The following is a 14,999-nucleotide window of genomic DNA, read 5'->3' as shown; positions in this document are numbered from 1 at the left end:
TGGAAATAAAATGTGACATTCTGTGGACACCCAACACCTCCCCAGGACATAGCCAAGATATCACGTCCATTTTGAAAAAAATCTCCAATTCCCTTTCTGAGCTGCTATTTCGTTGGAAAAGCTGGCTTCTTTGCGAGTCGAGAGGGGTAAATGCAGAACTCTACTCAATCAGTTATGCAGTTCACTCTTTGGCCTTGTGCCTTGGGCAAAGTATTATCTCTTAACCTTTTCCACAGAGCTATTGCAAGGCTAAACAAAGAAGATTAAAAAAAATATTCAGTGAAGAGTGCAACACAAATGATAAATAATTTTTAAAAGGCATAGTTTAGGTAGAGGGCTCCATTCAGAGCCTCAGGGAACATTTACTAGTTAATGCCTAGCCCAAATACATGAACATGCTCAAGTTAAGGAAGAAATCTTGGTTTTGGAACATGACAATCTTTCTTTATACCAGGTCTAAATTATTTGTGCATCTAGTGCAGTAGTGTCTAATGATTAGCAGTGATTTTCTAAAGCCCCAGGCAGTGATCTTTCCCATTAAGTGCAGATTGAACCTTTTAACCAGAGCTGCCATGGATTTAACATCTTCTGCACAGAAAACATGCACTACGTGTGCATTGAGCTATGGTTTTGCACACAGCAGAGTCATGAAATTCCAGCTCAGACATTTTGATTCAGAGCACCAACAGCATGATTCAAACACTATATTGTGGGGCAGCAGCAATCCTGCAGACAGGTGAGTGTGCAATTTGCCCAATTTGCATGTTTCTTCTGCGTCTGTCTGCTGCTCCCACTGCATCATGTGTGAGATTTGAAGATGTCATCTGCAAGAATCTAGGCTTCCATGCTCCTAAGCTATAGCCTTTGCCTGGGAAGTGTAAACTTCTTGTTACAAGCCTAAATGTGGGGCCTTAGAGGTCCAGTATAAGTGTTTTATATTGCCGGAAGAAATATCAACAACCTCAGATATGCAGATGACACAACCTTGATGGCAGAAAGTGAGGAGGAATTAAAGAACCTTTTATTGAGGGTGAAAGAGGAGAGTGCAAAATATGGTCTGAAGTTCAACATCAAAAAAATGAAGATCATGGCCACTGGTCCCATCACCTCGTGGCAAATAGAAGGGGAAGAAATGGAGGCAGTGAGAAATTTTACTTTATTGGGCTCCATGATCACTGCAAATGGTGACAGCAGTCACGAAATTAAAAGACGCCTGCTTCTTGGGAGAAAAGCAATGACAAACCTAGATAGCATCTTAAAAAGCAGAGACATCACCTTGCCATCAAAGGTCCGTATAGTTAAAGCTAAGGTTTTCCCAGTAGTGATGTATGGAAGGTAGAGCTGGACCATAAAGAAGGCTGATTGCCGAAGAATTGATGCTTTTGAATTATGGTGCTGGAGGAGACTCTTGAGAGTCCCATGGACTGCAAGAAGATCAAACCTATCCATTCTTAAGGAAATCAGCCCTGAGTGCTCACTGGAAGGACAGATCCTGAAGCTGAGGCTCCAATACCTTGGCCACCTCGTGAGAAGAGAAGACTCCCTGGAAAAGACCCTGATGTTGGAAAAGATTGAGGGCACAAGGAGAAGGGGACGACAGAGGACAAGATGGCTGGACAATGTTCTCGAAGCTACCAGCATGAGTTTGACCAAACTGCGGGAGGCAGTGGAAGACAGGAGTGCCTGGTGTGCTCTGGTCCATGGGGTCACGAAGAGTCGGACACGACTAAACAACTAAACAATAAATGTTTGGGACTTTCTGGCACAAAACACATACTATATTCTACCCTAATGGGACCTCCATTTTCTTTCAATGTCTTTGAGCCATGAACATTGCTACATATGCATTTCACATCCTTACTGCAGGGATAGGGATCCTGAGGTCCTCCAGATATTGTTGGACTACAGTTTCTATCATCCCTGACCATTGACCATGCTGGACAGAGCTGACAGGAGTTGTATTCCAGCAACATCTAGAGGGCCAGAGATTCCTATCCCTGCCTTACTGGGAAAATGGGCACAAAAGGTGAAAAACAATATTAGAGGATTGAAATTGCAGTCCCAAGCTAGATGCCCCAAGGGTAGTAGTAAGACAACCCAATTTACCTTTTGCATTTCACCAGCAGCAACCATTGTAGATTAGGAATCAAGCCAACCACAAGGAAGAAAACTATTAAAGCTGCTCTCTTATAATCATTAATTATGAAGATATCATCATTCATGTTTATAATCTATGAAATGTCCCAGAGTAATTGATTTTTGTAGTTCGATGAATTTTAATGGCAGGACTGCAAACAATGCTTGCAAAATAACTCACTTAGGGGGACAACTAGCAATGGCTCCAATCAGCCCAGGCTGCTTGCAGCCTGAGAAACAGGACAGCTGCCTCCTCCTAGGTCTGCAGAGGTCAGTCTTCAGTCGTATATCAATTGACAATATGCTCCAGTTGCTACAAAGAGTGAGCATAAGGGCAGGTAGGCCACAGCTACTGACCAAGAGTCTGTGGTGTGCTTCATGGGCACAGATAAACATTGTAAAAAGGCTAGTTTTACTGAAAACAGTATAGCAGAAATGCAGATTTATGCCTACAAGAAAACTCTCACGGCTGCCAGCCAGGTCAAGCCGGTCAGGAGGCTTTCTGTGCGACAGCAAAACTCAGGTTGGAATATTTCTTGTAGTTTGAAGACCAATGCAAAATATAGAATCGGGATTACTGGAGCAGACTTCTAAGCACTAGACTAGGTGTGTGGAACCTTTGGCCCTTCAGGTGTTGCTGAACTATAACTCCCATCAGCCCTGATCATTTGATACTTGCTGGGGCTGATGGGAATTGTAGTTGAGCAGTATCTGGAGGACCAAAGGTTCCCCACAGCTGTGCTGGGCTGCTATGATGTTGGGCCTAAGGTTGCAAATATCATAGATGTGCATCTACCACCTTAATTATACAGCTTCTGGTTACGGAAGACACACGTATTTACCCTGACTTCTGACACTTGAGGTGTATATTTTCAGGAGCCAGTTTATTACTGTTTTCAGTATTGTGTTTTAAGGTTGTAATCTGCCCTGGGATCTTAGGGTGAAGGGGAGGTAATTAAGAACAATAACAACCTGGGAGGAAGATTCCATTTGGCTAAGGTTTTTTGTCTAATTGCTTGCTTGCTTATGAGACAGTTGCTGGAAAGCAGGAGCAAAATTCTGACCCCACTTCCCTTCCCTCAGCAATGTCCCCCGACTTAGGTGTATAAACAGCCACTGAATTTGGCACTTTGCACACAGACTCGCTGCCTAAACCACTGATCTTCACTCCCTGCTTGTAATCAATGGATTGGCCCAACTCATTTACCATGAGCCGAAGCTGCAGCTTAGAACTGGCTAGACAGCTCTGTGCCTTCCAGAGTCTCTATGTCAGGGCTCCCCCCCCCCCAGGAACTTGGGGGAACTCAGTTCCGGCACCTCTCAGGTGGGCACCATTGCCATTCTAAGAGAACAAGGGAGGCGTTCATGGTGAGTTCCGGCACCTCTTTTCCTAGAAAAATAGCACTGCTCTATGTTCACTTTCTAAAAAAATCAGGCTTCCCCCATTTGTGTCCTACGAAGCTAAATGTAACCCACTAGCCATGCCTTTGTGGCCTACCACAGTGCCTGGCTACCCCCTCACCCACTCCTTGTAACTTCTCACCGCTTGATGTGCACTTTGGTACCTCAACAAAAGCAATTTAGGTCCTTTAAACAAGGCACATGCAAACAACTTCTGCTAGTTTCACGTGAGTGTGCGATTCACACATGTGAAAAGGGAGGAAAGGCCTCTTTCCTTCTCCATCCACCCCCCTCACAACTGGCAACTAGGCCTCTGGGCAATTTCCTACCAGCCCATTTCCTACCAGCTGCTGCTTCATGGCCCCTTGCTTCACATCCGGAGTGTTTTTGCCTGGCTGGAATGTGTCCTCCGGTAATGCCTCTGGATAAATGGTGCAGAGGGCTGTGTGAGGGTGTGTAGAAACTAGCCTCTTGTCCCACTGGTACAATGTGGGTGACAGTAGCAGAGCAGTGTGGTGATGTGGCAATTGGCAACTGTGGGCCTTGGCTCTCACCCATACTTCCCCCTGTGGCCCTGTCTCCTGACCTGTACCAGATTTTCCCTCACTCCATCAAATCACAAAATTGCAATCCCATTTGTGTGAGATCTCATTTCGGCTCTTCTTGTTGTCTCTGTTTTCCTCCCTGATGGATGTGGTGTCAGAAGGATGCTCTTTGTATCTAACCATGGAAAGAATCATCAGGGAAAACTGTAAGAAGCCATGTCTGTGTGAGAGAAATATTGATGAACAGGACGTTGTGGGGTGGAGTGCTAATTAAATAGAAGTTATGTCATCTGCTAGCTGTCAGGATCTAATTGAATTAGAATTGAGGAGGTGAGATTAAAAGGCAGATAATACGAAAGCAGCATGGCTTGGCTAGGTAAAAAGAGAGAAAGAGCTTACAAAATCCTATTTCTAAGTTCTCCTTTGGAATGGGAGAGTGAATGCCCTCTCACTTGACAGATTCAGTCTAAAAGCCCTGTAAGATGTGCAGCAAGGGAAGAGGCTTGTGAAGGAAAACTAGGCCCCATAATAATTTGGCATGCAGATGCAAACTGACGTAGGGATGGAGGAGAAATTCAATTCAGTTTGCATTTCAAGGTGAACCTAGCTAATCTGCACTTTCAGAAACAAAACACGGCCATCATTCCAAATTTGGAACACAGTTACCTAGCCAAGTAATGTGTGCAAAACTACATAACTTGATGTAAAGGGTGCATAAAAATGCATATATTTGTGAAAATGTTTGGTTTTGGTAAAAGGGAAATAGTAGTGGTATAATAAAAGGAAAAAAAATCCCTGGGTGCCTAGATCCAGGTTTGGGGCAAGTATTTTTTGGTGAGAGAGCCTCGGTAGAGATTTAAAATCACAAAACAAGCAGCAATATAAAGCATGGAAGTATAGGCTGTTAGACCTTTAAAACATCCCCTTCTAAGTTGCTTTCAAAAATTCCCACTTCCCTTAGCATAGAACCATAAATGGTTTACTTACAAATTATTCAAAGGTCAGATTAATATGCTTTTCCATACAGCAGCAAAAAAAGACAAGCAGTTTAACTTAGTTTCAAAAGGGTAAATGTTTCTAAATTAGATGGCTTGCTAAAGCCACACAGTCTAAGCTTGGGGCATCCAATTTAGACATCCTTACTGGTTCACATGGTGGAAAAACTTAGAACAAAGATTTTGGTAACCATTTCTCCCAAGGTGAGAGGGTGTGACCTATCTAAGCCTAGCAGGGCATCTTACTATATGGTCTTACCTCTTCATGCATGAATTATAGTTAAGCATGTTGGCTATATGAGACTGAATATATCCCACAAAAATAACATTTTTAAAAACTCATCAGATTAGGGAAGACTGCTTTTCAAAAATGTGTAGATTAGGCAAAATTGCATATAAGCATGTGTATATTGGGGGGGGGGGAATCATGCTAAAATGCTGGTGAATTTCCATAAGGACTTTAAAACAAGCAAACAAACAGTCTCAAAGTGGAGAATTGAATTTAAGAATGAAAAAAAATGAGGAACTGAGAGAAACTGCCAAGTACATTGTCAGAGCTATCCCAAGGTGTTTTTGCTATCTGAGGCAAATCAGCATACGACACATACACTAGTCGTGGTTGGTCAAGTTATTTTGAGACCTGAGGCAGAAAAGCACAAAACAGTCTCTCCTTCTCCTGGCAATAATAAAAATTATAATTGGGCGGGGGACGGGGACGGGGGACACCTAACTAAATAGCTAACCACTTGCTACTGTTCCATGACAACCCAAAACCAGCTCCCTGTGGCACCGTCCTCATTCTACCTAACAGCAGGCTATCTGCCTGAGTGTGCTCAGGAATGCTCACTCAGGGCGCATGAGATGAGGCACCATTGCTGCACCATCCTCCTGGCTGCAGCAGCATTTCTGCTCACAGGGATGAGGTGGGGCAGAATGGAAGGAAAGGAGGGGGGAAGCACAAGGGAGGATGGGGGACACACACATCTTCACCCACTTCTGACACCAACCCAGTGCTCCCACATCCTTACCACCACTCTGCCCTTTCCTATCCTGGCCCCTCCAAGCAGCAGTGCCTCTGCAGCTGGGCTGACAGCACAGCAGTGGTTCCCATTTCACATGCTGCCCTTGGGAATGCCAGACCTGCTGCCTTAGGAGGATGGAATTTTGTTCAAGGGGACACTAGATCAGAGATGGGGAATCTGTACCCCTCCAGCTCCCATCAGCCCCAACAAGCATGGTCCATGTTCAGGGACAATGGGAACTGTAGTCCAGCAGCAACTGGAGGGCCACAGGTTCCCCATCGCTTCACTAGAGGAAGCATGTTTACAACAGGCATGTATGACACTAGTCATACTTAAAGCCCATCAAGCACCAAATTTAAGAAGCACACTTCAGCCGGAAGGTCCCATGCAAGCCCCGTTGAAATGAGCACAGGTTGCTGTGCAAAAACACTATTGTGGTCCTGGCACAACACCCATTCATTTCTGTGGGGCATGCAAAACAGAACTTCTAGGTGGACTTTTGCTTGTCATAAGCTGGTGGTCATAATCTGCACAAGTCCAGGTGACTGCCAACACAATAATAGTCTTTGCTGTGTGTTTATAGCATCACACACACAACATGAATCCAGCTTTTCAATGGCACCATGTTCAGCAGATACGGGCACTTGGCCCTCATTCTGTCCATGTGGAAGTGTGCCTAGTTTTCTTTTGGAACATCTTCATAAAGGTTTATTTTGCTTTATAATTAACTTATGAGCTGATGAATGGGTTCTAATATGCAACATGTTTAATTTCGGTTTGACCTGATTTATAGCATGATACCAAACCACAGGTGAAGATTTTAATTAAGTAGGTGGCGACTCTGATTCAGCACATGAAGTGAAACTGAAGCGGTGATAAATTTTATTTGGAAGGCGATGCATCATTTTGAGTACAAAATGTATTAAATTTATTGTGCAATGTATTTGTTGCACTGCATGATGTATAGCTTATACAAATGCGCTACATTTTTTATTTTTGTCACTCCTGTAGGATTTTTTAAGGTTTACTAAGTCACTATCCCATGAAATAAAGTTTTGTGCTACTTTGCAAAATTAAAAAGAGATCTAAAGCAGTCCTGGTCAGTAATAATGTTTAGCATTTATACAGCTCGATTGTTCAAAGCACTTCAGATATATAGTATCATAAAGTGTCCATATCAAAAGAAGTAATAGTACCACTCTATTCTACCTTGGTCAGACCCCACCTGGAGTACTTTGTCCAGTTCTTGGCTTCACAGTTTAATATTTGTCACGGGATATCAAGAAGCTAGAATGTGTGCAGAAGAGGGCAACCAGGATGATAGATGTGAAAATTAAAGTCTTATGAGGAACAGTTGAGGGAGTTGAATATGTTTACCCTGGAGAAGAGAAGACTGAAAGATGATATGATAGCCATCTTCAAATATCTGAATGGCTGTCACAAAGAAGTTGGAGCAAACTTGTTCCTGCTGCTCCAGAGGGCAGAACCAGAACCAATGGATTCAAATCCAAGGAAGAGAATTCCAACTAAACATTAGGAATAATCTTCTGATGGTAAAAGCTGTTTGACAGTGGAATGGGCTACCTTGGAAAGTGGCAGACTCTCCTTCATTGGAAGTTTTTAAACAGGGTTTGGATGGCCATCTATTCTTCAGCTGTGATTCCTGAATCGTAGGGGGTTGGACTAGATGGCTCTTGGGATCTCTTCCGACTCAACAATTCTATGCTCTCAGATTGGACTAACCTGTGCCTCCCCAAACTGAATCCAGCCCACCAAGCCCCAGGAAGTGGCCCACCTGCCCCAAAGCTTTAGCTTAACACTTCTTTATTAGCTTTATTTAGCCAACCAAAAAACAAAGCATCCTGCCTGTTCTTTAGTGAGAGATCTAAAGAACTGGCAGAGCACTATCTCTCCCAATCAGAGATAGATCCTCTCTAAGTAGAAGGCATCGTAGCACATAAGCATCTTATACTGGTGGTAAAGCCATCTGCTTGCTCTTTAAGAGTAGAAGGCAGCATTCCCAGCCCCCACATCACTCCAGTGCTGGAATTTTGTGCTAAAATAGGAGAGCAAACCCTTCCCACCCCAGGTGCTCTTTACAGGTAACACTAAGCAGCAGAGTGCTAATATTGGAAATAAGGGTCCAAGACTATAGAATTCACTGCCCCAAGATGATCATCATCACACCCTGCTATGACGTTTCAAAGAATTTTGTATCTTGAATTCTTTTAAAAGGGATCACTGTAAATAATTGTTGAAAACCAAAGACAACAAGAAAAAGCAACCAGGCCTGATGCAAGTAAAAGAGAAAATTGCTACCAACGCAAGCTTTTGTAATAGCAGAATGTTCAGATTTGACAGAACAGGCAAACCTGTTCTATATTTAGAAAAAATCCTTCTTTCTCAATTTCTCAACCATGTTATCTTTAAAATGAAAGGAAAGAAAATAACAATGAACCCAATCCTTAGCAAAGCAAAATGTCTGTTCCAGTACTTATTTTTTAAGGAAACAACAGCAACAAGGATTTGGTCTCCAAAGGAAAATTGAAATCTGAAACATATGGCCCTAAATTAATGAGTAGCAATTCATTCACCTCAGGATCAATGAAGCAGAATAATTTCTGGCCACTAATAACAGCTTAATAAAATGAATGGCTTCAGCCTTGTCATGAATTACTTTAAAGCAGGGGATTGAGGAATGGCAATATAAACAACCATTGATTCCCTCCCCTGCTTTAGAACATACAGTATCACAAATAAAATATGACTCCAGTCCGTCTGTAATTGATACCAGGCACAGCTGCGCATCACTGAGAGGACTGGTGTGATGGGAAAGCATAATGGAACCTTTGCGATTCTTGAGGAGATTCAAGGAATGAAAGAGGCACAGTGCAGAAATGATGAAGACTCATATAGCTGATGCTTGGGATCGTCCAAATCTAACATGATCTCATTAATAACCCATTAGCCCAGGCCAGCTAGTTCAGCTCCATTAATTGAAATAATGTGATTAATGGCATTAAAGGAGACTGGGCAGACTTAGGGATATAAATGGCATCTGTACTGCCACTAGGGATGAAATTCTTAGCAGATGTTTAACTGTGCATGCAAACTGATCCAATAGGCAAAATAACAGAAAGAAGGGGTTTGCTTTGCATAAGCTGCAATCCTGTGTGCGTTTACTTGGGAGTAAGCCCCATTTGACACAAAGGGACTTACTTCTAGGGTTGTGGTTATTTGTTGTTTAGAAAGGAATCCAGTCAAATTTGGTAGTGAGTAGGGTAGAATAGCCACTTGTTTGCTCATATTTGGGAACATATGTCCAAAAACAGAAAACATTTCATGGACACGTTTGTTCATTGTTTCGTTCCCTTAGTAGGGAGATGGCAAAAAAGGCCATGTTGCAAAATCAGGATTTTGCCAGGTGATGAAGCCAACAGAGCACTACATTGCTGCGCTCTCAGAAGTGGCCCACATGCCACTCAAATGCAGTTCCCATATTTGCAGGGGTGGGCGCCTTTGCCTCTATCCACTGCTTGGGACACACTAATCCATTATTGTCTTGCACATTAGGACTCAACAGTTTTATACAGTGGCAAGTGGCCAGCATCTTAAAACTGGTCACAATCATGTTAAGGGTGCAATCCTAAGCACACTTGCTAGTGAGTACCCCCAGTGGGTCTTATGAGAAAACAACTATAGGAACTTAGGAAGCTGCCTTATGCCAAGTCAGACCATTAGTCCAGCTAGCTTGGTATTGTCTACACTGGCTGGCAGCAGCTGTTACTTGTTCTCAGACAGGATTCTCTTCCAGTCCTACCTGGAGATGTCAGGGATTGAATCTGGGACCATCTAGTGGCTAAGAAGATGCTCTTCTACTGAGCTATGACCCTTCCCCAGGATTGCACTGCAAGTCAATCTTCCCAGCTGTTCTCTGAAGCAGAAGGAGCCTGTTATGAACTGGCAGGACAATGGGGAGGAGGAAGAGAATCCTGGCAAGGGTTGTAGCCAGGACTGGGTCACACCAGGACAAGCTGGGGATGGGGAAGGAGAGGTTGGTGTAGGAAGTACTCATGGGCTGACGGAAAATGACAAGGGGATGGGGGTCAGTGCACAGGAACCAGAGCAGCAGGACCCATCACCAGAGCCAGAGGGGCCCCTGTCTCCACAATCACGGCAGGTTCTGAGGTGTAGGGAGCAGTGGGAGTGGCACTCTAGGAAGCCGAGGCAGGCAAGGGCCCATAACCCAGCTCCCTAGCTGGCCAGGTAGGGCTCGCTAGCTCTGGGAGGAGGTGGAGTAGGATTGGAACAGGTGAGGGTCACATGCCTCATCAAGCCCAGATGCTGCAATCAGCATCAGAGCTGAGGTGCTGTGTCTGCTCAACTGCCCATGTTGATGGAGTGCAGCTTGGATGCTCCAGGATCTCTGAGGGGCTTTGGACGCTCGACATGTGGATTGAGCCAGGACTGGAGACTTGGTGTACTGACTTGCTGCAAGGTAGGTCAGGGGTTCAGGACATAGCTTTGGGTCTAAGTAAAAGTAACCATTGTATAGAGGCAATTTGTCTTCAGTTGGGAACTATTGCACACTTTTTCTCTTTCTCTGTGCGCATGTGTTGTCTGTGCAGTAGTATAGGTGTATTATCCCCATTTCCCCAGTTTGTCTGAACTTTGGAGGTATGTCACAGGAAAACGGTGCTTTATTACTTAAAATAAACATACAGTGGTATCTCGGGTTACATATGCTTCAGGTCACATACGCTTCAGGTTACACACTCCGCTAACCCAGAAATTGTGCTTCAGGTTAAGAACTTTGCTTCAGGATAAGAACAGAAATCGGGCTCCGACAGCATGGCCCCATTAGCTAAAGTGGTGCTTCAGGCTAAGAACAGTTTCAGGTTAAGAACTGACCTCCGAAACGAATTAAGTACTTAACCCAAGGTACCACTGTAATTGTGCAGTTAGACACACTTAATTTATGGTGATGCTTTTTGGGGGTCTTGAGCACGTGCAATTCTTATTTCCAAGGTCTAAAGCTTCTGAATTCTGGGGTTTAAAATAATGTCACATTTTGCATTCATTCTATTTCTTCTCTCCTCTGACTGGCGCAGAAAAATACGCTGATGTGTCTTATTATTAGTTCAAATAAACGTGTTACGTTTGCTTTCTACCTTTCTTTTCTCTCCACCTTATCCAGTTGGACTAGGGACCCTTTGTTTGTCTAGAACAGTTCCCAAATCCCACCAATCTGTTCTCCTATTTGCAATCAATACAAAGAACTTGTGGAGGTGGGGTGTGTGTGTGTGTGCTAATGAAGGCACATCTGTTTTCCCATAGTGACTGAAACAAATTACAGGCTGCATGCAACATGGGAGGTCAGCTTTTATGGACTGTTTACTTTCCATCTTCTTGGCTTGCTCTCAATCCATGCTCCTAATCAGAACGCAAACACTGGCGTCTCCTTGTTAGCAAAGCGCAGATTTCCACAGTAGGCCAACAGGCAAACACTCCTTGTTTGTTTCTATTTTCCCCTTCATTTGGAAGTTAATTGCTTCTTCTATAAATATTTTTCATCTTTTGCATTGATGTTTGCAAAAGCGAATTTGGTGGCAACATTATTTCTGCCATCCCCTTTCCTTATTTCCACTTTGTTTTAATATGGTGCTCTTGACTCCTGCAGGATTGCTTAGTATGTATGGGCAGCCACTTTCACCAGATGTATTTTGGGGTCAGCGGTTGAAACAAATGGTCGTGCCCTTTGGTAATTTGTTGGAATTAATATTGCATTTGGCCTCTTGCAGTATTTTATTTTTTAATGTGGGGTTTTAGATTCCTATAAAACTACTGACTCTTGGCTGCAGCGAAGACTGGCTTAGCCTTTTGAGGGTGGTCCATCGGGGGAAGTGGGGCACTGTCCCACCAGCTCCAGCCTGCCCTCAGCCAGGCCCCACTTGCCTGTCCTCTTACTTACAATCAGTTTACGGGGTGGAACTGCCTATCAGCTTCTTCCGCCTTGGCCTCAGTGGGCTCATCTATACTTCCATTAGTTCTATAGTTTCTTCTGTTTGTCCCACCGTTTCTGGGCTGGTCTGAGAGGGTTTTCTTTCATCCCACCACTTTCCTCGGGAAAACCTACTGTTTATTGCTGAAATAAATCAGCAAAGTAACCGAACTGATGTTTGTTGCGATTCAATGGTTTTTCCCAGGGAAAGTGTCTGGACAAATGGACTGTGGATGAGACCAGTGTTGCTCATGTAGAACTCAACAGGGAGAAGGATGGGGATAAAACTGGAATTAGTTGGCTCTGTCTGTCATTGGTTGTAGCTCCACCTGCTGTGGGTCTCCCTAAATTCTGCCCTACCAGTCCCAATGGGCACCACCCACCATTGTTTCTTAGCTATGCACTGGAATGCTGTTTCTATTCTGTCTGTTAAGGAATAGCTGAATAAGGCATTGGAGATGGCCAAGATTGACAAACTGATTGACAGCATATACAGAGAAGTGATGGAGTTACGACATCAATTTCTGTGTTGCAAAAATGGTTTCCTTTTATAATAAAGGTGCAATGCAGGCTCATTAGATAGACTTTTGTTTCTGTAACATTTTGGCCTGTATAATAAAAGTTTAAAAGAAAGAATTCCAATGCTTAGGTCTTAATCCCTGTGTTGTTGTTTAGTCGTTTAGTCGTGTCCGACTCTTCGTGACCCCGTGGACCAGAGCACACCAGGCACTCCTGTCTTCCACTGCCCCCCGCAGTTTGGTCAAACTCATGTTGGTAGCTTCGAGAACACTGTCCAACCATCTCGTCCTCTGTCGTCCCCTTCTCCTTGTGCCCTCAATCTTTCCCAACATCAGGGTCTTTTCCAGGGAGTCTTCTCTTCTCATGAGTTGGCCAAAGTATTGGAGCCTCAGCTTCACAATCCCTGTAGTCAGTGCTATTTTCCTAAAAAAAGAGCTGCCAGAACTCGCCATGAACACCTCCCTCATTCTCTTAGAATAGCAATGGCGCCCACTTGAGAGGTGCCAGAACCGAGTTCCCTCAAGTACCTGCTGAAAAAAAGACCTGCCTGTAAACTGACTGCATTTCATATTTAGATCTAGATTGTTTGGCATCCTGCTCTAAAGGTTATTTTGGCATCCACATCCCTTCACATGCAGATCTGTAATATTATATCAGAAGGCTCTCCCACTCCCTGATGTTGAATCATTCAAGAATGCACTGGTATTAATAACCCTTCGGGCACTCGGGTAGCAAAGGCCAGGGATGGGGAACCTGTGGCTCTCCAGGTATTGTTGCCATTGTTTTCACCATGTTGGCTTCAGCTGATGGGAGTTGGGTCCAACATAAGGTTACCAGACGTCCCCATTTCCCGGGGACAGTCCCCGTATTTACATATCAGTCCCCATACAAAATCCATTGAAGTTGAAAAGTGTCCCCGGATTCATTGAAAAACATTTGGTAACCTTAGTCCAACAGCATCTAGAGGATCATAGGTTTCTGACTCCTGCTATAGGCCTTAAAAAAGAGAGTCCTTAGTTTAGCTGTTAATAGCAGTTAAAAGGATCAAGTAGCAGTTTATGAAAACACCTCTGCCTAAGGCTTTGGAAAGCTGCTGAAGTATGCAATCCAGATAAAGAGAAAAGACACACTATTCTAATCCAGCTGCCTTGAATCACCAGTTTTCAGTTCTGGGTGGAGTTGCCCCATCCGACAGCTTCCATGGCACTCCGAGCACCACAGAAAACCCTTCAGTGTCCATCATGAACAAGTCATAATGATTTTCTTTTATCACCCTCAACAACAAAAAGAGGAAAAAAAGAAGGGGCTTAGCCAATGTTTTATTGAATAGCTAGGGGGATTGCAAACCGCTGCCCTTGCCTTCTCAATCATTTTCATGCATTTCAATATTCCTGCTTGAAAAACGAGTCATCTTCCTCAGCCAGTTTCCCTCTGACCCTTCTGCTGTTTTTGTAGTTCCATCCCACTGTCTCTGATTTGCTCAGCACAGTTACTCAAGCTAACGTTACCTCCACCAGGATTTGCAGAAATGCACAGCCATTTGTTTCCTGGTCCGCATTCAAAACTATGACTTTGATGTCTTTCAAGACTGAACTTCTTTTCCTAATGAAATCAAATAGGGTCATGAAACTGACATTTGAAACTTTTGCACAGGCTCTTCTGTTGTTATCAAACATGGGGTGGGAGAAGCTTTTTCAACCCAAGGGCCATGTTTCCTTCTGGATATTCTTCCAGGGGCCAAATGCTAGTGATGGGCAGAACCAGAGGCAAAAGTGGACAGAGCATCAAATGTGAAATTCACCTTCGGTACTGTAGGTTGCCATCTATGTGCATGTGCAGACCTCCATCCATTTATCCTCCATCTGGGCAAACAAGAAGCGCTGTCAGAGTTCATCGGCACAGTCAAGCCAAGTGAAAACACTCAACTCGTTGGCAGGGTACAAAGTAGGGCTGGTAATGTGTGTGGCCTGGAGGGAGACGATGTGGCTGGGGACGAGTGTGGGGGAAAGTCCCAAGGGCCAGATAGACCTGGAGAGCCACATTTGGCCCCCATCCCTGAGGTTCTCTATCTCTGTCTGACAGCAACATTTCAGAGGTATGTTGTCTCTGAGATACCGAATCTGTTCATATGGAGGAGTGGATGCTGAAGGGGCCCAGTGTGCATACCTTGGTAGCAGTGAAGACGGTAGGTGTGTGCTGTGCCTGAACAGGTGCCATATCTAGAGAATGCCTGCCACACAAACCAATGGCACCATATACTGTATTCTCCAGGTACAGCAGCTACACTGGGCTGCCCCAGTTCACTCCTTGCCTCCACTCAATAATGCCTTCTGGTTAATGTGCCTTGCAGCTTGCCTCAAACAGCTCCTGTCAGAGAGAC

At 44.1% G+C, this 14,999-nt stretch overlaps 1 long non-coding RNA gene across 1 annotated transcript in view; it reads left to right on the top strand.

The window, feature by feature from the left end:
• Positions 1-3,088: 3,088 nt before the first annotated feature.
• Positions 3,089-14,999, top strand: part of LOC310665391 — a 28,689-nt gene continuing 16,778 nt past the window's right edge. The window contains exon 1 of the long non-coding RNA XR_014505451.1: positions 3,089-3,504. This is a non-coding gene — a long non-coding RNA (uncharacterized lncRNA). The remainder of the gene's footprint in view (positions 3,505-14,999) is intronic.

Source organism: Podarcis tiliguerta (assembly GCF_965153285.1).
Source record: "Podarcis tiliguerta genome assembly, chromosome: 1".
NCBI classification, from domain to species: Eukaryota; Metazoa; Chordata; class Lepidosauria; order Squamata; family Lacertidae; genus Podarcis; species Podarcis tiliguerta.
The sequence above is the reverse complement of the archived record's forward strand: the minus strand, read 5'-3'. Positions and strand labels throughout refer to the sequence as shown.